At 48.4% G+C, this 7798-nt stretch overlaps 2 non-coding genes and 1 pseudogene across 2 annotated transcripts; all 3 read right to left on the reverse strand.

The window, feature by feature from the left end:
• LOC148165209 (large subunit ribosomal RNA) lies at positions 1–2557 on the reverse strand (annotated as a pseudogene; the record flags this gene model as incomplete).
• Positions 2558–3215: 658 nt separating this feature from the next.
• Positions 3216–3372, reverse strand: LOC148165210 (5.8S ribosomal RNA). Its single transcript, XR_015771670.1, has one exon. It is a non-coding gene; the product is annotated as a 5.8S ribosomal RNA (ribosomal RNA).
• Positions 3373–4988: 1616 nt separating this feature from the next.
• Positions 4989–6909, reverse strand: LOC148165211 (small subunit ribosomal RNA). The gene has a single exon (XR_015771671.1). It is a non-coding gene; the product is annotated as a small subunit ribosomal RNA (ribosomal RNA).
• Positions 6910–7798: the final 889 nt, after the last annotated feature.

A 7798-nucleotide genomic window follows, 5' to 3' on the forward strand; every position in this document is an offset into this window, starting at 1 on the left:
CTGACCGTTGAATGGCGGCCGAAGAGGACATCCGAACGCCCTTGCGGGCGCACTCGGAGCCTCGCAGCAAGACGGTTCCGCGGGAGACCAAGGCACGGGACCGAGCTCGGATTCGAAGTACACCGCCGAAGCGACACACCCTGCACCTCGCCCAGGCCCGGCACGTCAGTCGCGACCCGCTTCCCCGCCAAGCCCGACACGCCCCGATCCTCAGAGCCAATCCTTATCCCGAAGTTACGGATCCAATTTGCCGACTTCCCTTACCTACATTATTCTATCGACTAGAGGCTCTTTACCTTGGAGACCTGCTGCGGATATGGGTACGAACCGGCGCGACGCCTCCACGTGGCCCTCTCCCGGATTTTCAAGGTCCGAGGGGAAGATCCGGACACCGCCGCAACTGCGGTGCTCTTCGCGTTCCAAACCATATCTCCCTGCTAGAGGATTCCATGGAACTCGAACGCTCATGCAGAAAAGAAAACTCTTCCCGGATCTCCCGACGGCGTCTCCGGGTCCTTTTGGGTTGCCCCGACGAACTCTCTTTCGAGGGCCCGAATTATAAACGGTTCCGCTGCCGGGTTCCGGAATAGGAACCGGATTCCCTTTCGCCCATCGGGTGTGTGCACAATTCCGTACGTTTCCGTCAACAATTGCGAATTGCGACCAACGACAAAAATCTACACCACATCAACATCGGCTTTCGCCTAGGGCTTAGGATCGACTGACTCGTGTGCAACGGCTGTTCACACGAAACCCTTCTCCACGTCAGTCCTCCAGGGCCTCGCTGGAGTATTTGCTACTACCACCAAGATCTGCACCGACGGCGGCTCCAGACGGCCTCACGGCCAGTCCTTCTGCGCTCACCGCCGCGACCCTCCTACTCGTCAGGGCTTCATGGCCGGTTAATTTAATAACCTGACCGCACATGCCTCTGACGGCCGAGTATAAGCACGACGCTTCAGCGCCATCCATTTTCAGGGCTAGTAACTTCGGCAGGTGAGTTGTTACACACTCCTTGGCGGATTCCGACTTCCATGGCCACCGTCCTGATGTCTTAAGTTACCAACGCCTTTCATGGTATCCCATAAGCGTCGATTTAGGCGCTTTAACTCGGCGTTTGGTTCATCCCACAGCGCCAGTTCTGCTTACCAAAAATGGCCCACTTGGCACTCTGATTCGAGTCTCGCGGCTTCAATAGTTCGAGCAAGCCGGAGATCTCACCCATTTAAAGTTTGAGAATAGGTTGAGGCCGTTTCGACCCCAATGCCTCTAATCATTCGCTTTACCGGATGAAACTCGTATGCTATGAGCGCCAGCTATCCTGAGGGAAACTTCGGAGGGAACCAGCTACTAGATGGTTCGATTAGTCTTTCGCCCCTATACCCAGTTCCGACGATCGATTTGCACGTCAGAATCGCTACGGACCTCCATCAGGGTTTCCCCTGACTTCGTCCTGACCAGGCATAGTTCACCATCTTTCGGGTCCCAGCGTGTACGCTCTTGGTGCGCCTCTTCTCGCAATGAGAACGAGACGCCCCGGGAGTGCGGGGCGGCAGCCGTAACGACCGCCCATCCTCCCTTGGTCCGCGCAAGGCGGACCTTCACTTTCATTGCGCCTTTAGGTTTAGTTAAATCCCAATGACTCGCGCACATGCTAGACTCCTTGGTCCGTGTTTCAAGACGGGTCCTGAAAGTACCCAAAGCTATAGCGTCGCAGATCGGCGTTTCAACGAGGTCTGTCCGAGAACACCTCAGCGAACAGCCACCCGGGGACGGGACCGGCACCAGGTCCGATCACCATCACGACGGGCGCGCTTGCCGAAGGTCGGACGCTAACTGTGTAGCGGCCCCGCGCCATCTGTATACCGTCGAGCGAGCCGATCGGGAAACACCACGGGTTCATTCGGCGAACGGCGAACCGTCCGAACGAGCTCCACCGCGGGCCTTAGACCGGCACTCAACGGATCGCGACGTCCTACAGGGGGAGAAGTGCACGCGTTCGACGGCAGATCGACAAAACGAAAGGTGCAAACGACGCGTACGCCATCTGTCACACGATCGTCCAGCGCCGCCATCGAGTCACGCTGAATCTCCCCTTTCGACCTTTCGGGTTTCTCAGGTTTACCCCTGAACGGTTTCACGTACTATTGAACTCTCTCTTCAAAGTTCTTTTCAACTTTCCCTCACGGTACTTGTTCGCTATCGGTCTCGTGGTCATATTTAGCCTTAGATGGAGTTTACCACCCACTTAGGGCTGCACTCTCAAGCAACCCGACTCTGAGGAGAGATCCTCCCGTTATCGGCAGCGGTCGCTACGGGCCTGGCACCCTCTATGGGCTGTGGCCCCGTTCAAGATGGACTTGGACGCGCCGCACGATCTCGGGATGACGGATCCTCCCTAACACCACATTTCCCGGCGTCCGGTTTCGGCCGCGGGATTCGGTGCTGGGCTTCTCCCTGTTCGCTCGCCGCTACTGAGGGAATCCTAGTTAGTTTCTTTTCCTCCGCTTAGTAATATGCTTAAATTCAGCGGGTAGTCTCACCTGCTCTGAGGTCGCATATGAAAAATAAAAATTTTTCATTCGGTCATTTCGACGATCACGACACGTCTCCCATTCCTTGCTATACGTGTTCGTCATTTTTCTTTTTAAAAAATGGCTAAGTTTACAGAAACGCTTACGATCTGACGTCTGTCGCGATTTGCATTACACGTCTCGGACACGACGACCGTCTATAACGTTCTCAACCTTAAAACGCCATTTTTTTTTTTAAATGACGACATGTTGAAGAAATAGGACGTGCTACGCCGAAAGACCAGCCAACAACTACAACAAGTAGTAGTTGGTCGCTTTCGCGTCTTAAGATGTCGCGCAAATTTACTCGCTGCACGAGAAACGCACACAAACACACGATTCTACGACACACCACGCAAGAACATGTGCCGACGTAAACACTTTCGTATTTATGATTCGCAAGGTGGACGTCCGACGGACTTTGTAAAAAAAAAATACAAAGCATACCCGTCCCGTCCTTTTTGACGAAAAAACACGCTCGAGTAAACGTCTCGGCACACGTTCGAGGCGTGCGTCGTTATATCGTGACGTAAGTGACGATCACGTACATTAATGAGTACCTATTCGACGCGTCGCAACACATCCAACACGCTCCGACGTTTTCGTCCGAAAACGAAAACCGAGCAGTCTTTGAAATTGACACGACCCTCAGCCAGGAGTGGTCCGGGAACATTATATCCGAGGACCGCAATGTGCGTTCGAAATGTCGATGTTCATGTGTCCTGCAGTTCACAAGTTGACGCGCAATTAGCTGCGTTCTTCATCGACCCACGAGCCAAGTGATCCACCGTTCAGGGTAATCTTTTTAAAATTTAAACGCTCGTTCCACAAGAACCCCGATCATGCCGATCGTCCAGCTGTCTATACACGTCTTGCAAAAATTTTTGCGTACGTGCGTACATCCGAAACGAAAATGATCTTCGTGGTTCCGAAACGTGCCACGTCTAAAATTTCGGTGTTGTGGTATGGATATTTATGATTCTCGCTCTTAATTGTCTTTCGTCCGTACTTTCTCGTCTGAAAGGGAACGCGATCGTCGGTCTCAGTTTTACGCGTACGAAAAAATTAAAAAAAATATTAACCCAAACACAAATTTGTATCCGCGCACCGAAAAAGAAGCACTTTTCTTTTTCACGCGGTCTCCGCTTTTACACGCAAAGTACGAGCATGTATGTGTGAAGATGGGACATGTTCGATACGATTTTAATTAGGAATTTGCCAATTTCCTTTTTCTCAGCAATAATTTTAATAAATAATGCTGCTTTCTCTCATAAACTACATTTTCGGTAGTTTTCCTTTATTGTGTCTTTCATTTAGTGTGCGTGTGTCAAGCACTTTAAAAAGTGTGACGAAGAGACGGTTTTTGATCGATCGGAATCAACACATCATTACATCATCGTACTCGTTATGAAAAAGCGAATTAGTATCCGCCGTAAGCGAAAAGAGATTTTCGCGGGCGGTCTTTGTGTTCGTGTTTCAATTTTCTTTCTATATTTTTTCGTCGCCAAACCGAAGACAGATCGTGAATTTTGACGAAAAAATCTATAGACGTGCCAGACTGAGCGTCTAACATAAAATCCTCAAGTTTACCGTTCTATATCGTGACTTAATGACGATTGACGGTGTATATAATTTTGAAATGGTGCAGTCGTACGCTCCGTAAAGAGAATTTTACCGTTTCTAACGAAATCACTTTACCACATCTACCAAAAACATTAAAAAAGCAAGGTGTGATGTGTGTGTGATCGCTCGTTTAACGGCGCTTTCAAAAAACTCTTTGAAGCGTCTAACGACGAACATCATTCACGCGAATCGTAAAATCGGGAGCGTTTCTCGCCGGTCCCGTAGCCGGGCGTAAATCATTTAAAACCCACGGAGTCGTAACCTAATTCGACACCTGCGATTTTCTTCTTTCTCGACTACTCTGCTACATCCTCTCCGTGTGTCCGAAAAAAGAGGACTTCTAACGTCTTTCGACTTTCGCGGTGGAGTTCACAACTTTCCGCGATCCGGTCGAAAAACCGAAAGCGTCCCTCCTTTTTTCCATCATTGGAAAAGATCGAGAGATAGTACAAAAAAAATCAAAAAATCTAGGTACCCGAAGAAACAGCCGTATGCCCGAGCGAATTCGGTTTTTCTCGTTCAAAAAAGGTGAAAAACTCGATCGCAAGGACCGGCGCTGCGGGCCAGCGTAACGCTATTGTTTTTCCGAATATGTACGATTCGTAGTTCAAAACGTCGTACACACGGTGTTTCAAAAAGAAACAAGCAACGGCACGACAAAAGATCGTGCCGTCGACTCCATGTCATCGACGACGGTGTTGTAAAAACATAAAGTGTACATCGACACGATCAAATAAAAATGCATAATAATAAATTATACATATGTCAAAATTCGTGTGTACGAGGACACGTTAATGATCCTTCCGCAGGTTCACCTACGGAAACCTTGTTACGACTTTTACTTCCTCTAAATGATCAAGTTTGGTCATCTTCCCAGCGACATCGACGACGTCGAAACGCCATCGCGTACCGGTCCGAAGACCTCACTAAATCATTCAATCGGTAGTAGCGACGGGCGGTGTGTACAAAGGGCAGGGACGTAATCAACGCGAGCTTATGACTCACGCTTACTGGGAATTCCTCGTTCATGGGGAACAATTGCAAGCCCCAATCCCTAGCACGAAGGAGGTTCAGCGGGTTACCCGGACCGCTCGGTCAGGGAGGACACGCTGATTCCTTCAGTGTAGCGCGCGTGCGGCCCAGAACATCTAAGGGCATCACAGACCTGTTATTGCTCAATCTCGTGCGGCTAGAAGCCGCCTGTCCCTCTAAGAAGAATTGTTTGTACGCCGACAGTAAAAACCGCGCACGACCACCGGGCGAACCCAGGATCGACGGGCCTTTGGGATGTCGAAATACGCCTATTTAGCAGGCTAGAGTCTCGTTCGTTATCGGAATTAACCAGACAAATCGCTCCACCAACTAAGAACGGCCATGCACCACCACCCACCGAATCAAGAAAGAGCTCTCAATCTGTCAATCCTTCCGGTGTCCGGGCCTGGTGAGGTTTCCCGTGTTGAGTCAAATTAAGCCGCAGGCTCCACTCCTGGTGGTGCCCTTCCGTCAATTCCTTTAAGTTTCAGCTTTGCAACCATACTTCCCCCGGAACCCAAAAGCTTTGGTTTCCCGGAAGCTGCCCGCCGAGTCATCGGAAGAACGTCGGCGGATCGCTAGCTGGCATCGTTTATGGTTAGAACTAGGGCGGTATCTGATCGCCTTCGAACCTCTAACTTTCGTTCTTGATCAATGAAAGCGTTTTTGGCAAATGCTTTCGCTTCTGTCCGTCTTGCGACGATCCAAGAATTTCACCTCTAACGTCGCAATACGAATGCCCCCATCCGTTCCTATTAATCATTACCTCGGGGTTCCGAAAACCAACAAAATAGAACCGAGGTCCTATTCCATTATTCCATGCACACAGTATTCAGGCGAAGTTTTAGCCTGCTTTAAGCACTCTAATTTGTTCAAAGTAAACGTGCCGGCCCACCTCGACACTCAATGAAGAGCACCGCGGCGGGATTGAGTTGGGCCGCCCTCTCGAGCTAAGCCCACCGGCAGGACGTCCCGCGGCACGCCAGTTGACACCGCGAACGATGAACCGGCGGCGCGGGACACAGATTCGACTACGAGCTTTTTAACCGCAACAACTTTAATATACGCTATTGGAGCTGGAATTACCGCGGCTGCTGGCACCAGACTTGCCCTCCAATTGATCCTCGTTAAAGGGTTTAGAGTGTACTCATTCCGATTACGGGGCCTCGGATGAGTCCCGTATCGTTATTTTTCGTCACTACCTCCCCGTGCCGGGAGTGGGTAATTTGCGCGCCTGCTGCCTTCCTTGGATGTGGTAGCCGTTTCTCAGGCTCCCTCTCCGGAATCGAACCCTGATTCCCCGTTACCCGTTACAACCATGGTAGGCGCAGAACCTACCATCGACAGTTGATAAGGCAGACATTTGAAAGATGCGTCGCCGGTGCGAGACCGTGCGATCAGCGTAAAGTTATTCAGAGTCACCAAGTTGTACGATGACGGAGACCGCCACCGATTGGTTTTGATCTAATAAAAGCGCTCCTTCCGTTTCCGGTTGGAGCTCTGTTTGCATGTATTAGCTCTAGAATTACCACAGTTATCCAAGTAAATGTGGGTACGATCTAAGGAACCATAACTGATTTAATGAGCCTTTCGCGGTTTCACCTTAATTTGGCTTGTACTGAGACATGCATGGCTTAATCTTTGAGACAAGCATATGACTACTGGCAGGATCAACCAGGGAACTGCGTTCTTGTTTTAAAATAAGAGAGTTTTAGTCTTTCTTTCCTTCTAGTCATATAAGCTACAATAATCGTAGAATTTCGGAAAGACACCTGCTGCTCTTATAAAAAACTGAACACTTTCCTATTATTGTTTTGAAGAAAGTGTGCGTGTCTGCGAAACGAAAACCTCGTAAGAAGAGACGTAACGCCACGCGATCTTTCTGGATGGAAAATTTTTCGACATTTTTCTCACATCATCCTTGATTGAATCTCCTGCAACAATTTTATTCTTATTCATCCGTTCTAAGTTGTCGTCGTCGTCGAAATAAATAATTTGTACACACTTCGGGGTACACGTTTGTCAAAATTCATGAAATGCAACGTAACATTTTTACTTTAATAAATTTTTACAGTGCATTCAGATCGACTAAACGAACAACGACGGATGAATTGATTTATGGATTTTTATTTGTTGCGACTCATCGGAGGAGAGAGTGAAGAAAAAATAATCCAATATCATGGTTACGGAATAATTTTCTATGACTTTTTCATCCTTGTTTGAATCTTGCAACAATTAATTTTATTCATCCGTTCTAAGTTGTCGTCGTCGTCGAAATAAATAATTTGTACACATTTCGGTACACGTTTGTCAAAATTCATGAAATGCAACGTAACATTTTACTTTAATAAATTTTTACAGTGCATTCAGATCGACTAAACGAACAACGACGGATGGATTACTTATTTTTGTTGCGACTCATCGGACGAAAAGTAGAAACATAATCCTCCATTGTAATATAGTTTTTACGGAAAATTTTTCTTTTATTTTATATCCTTGATTGAATGCTGCATTTTATCCGTCTTTTTTTCGTCAAAAACAGAGATCAATGCGATTCATCGGACGAAGAA

This window comes from Gnatocerus cornutus, unplaced genomic scaffold, assembly GCF_029298725.1.
Source record: "Gnatocerus cornutus isolate USDA-ARS CGAHR unplaced genomic scaffold, icGnaCorn1.1 ctg00000509.1, whole genome shotgun sequence".
NCBI lineage: Eukaryota > Metazoa > Arthropoda > Insecta > Coleoptera > Tenebrionidae > Gnatocerus > Gnatocerus cornutus.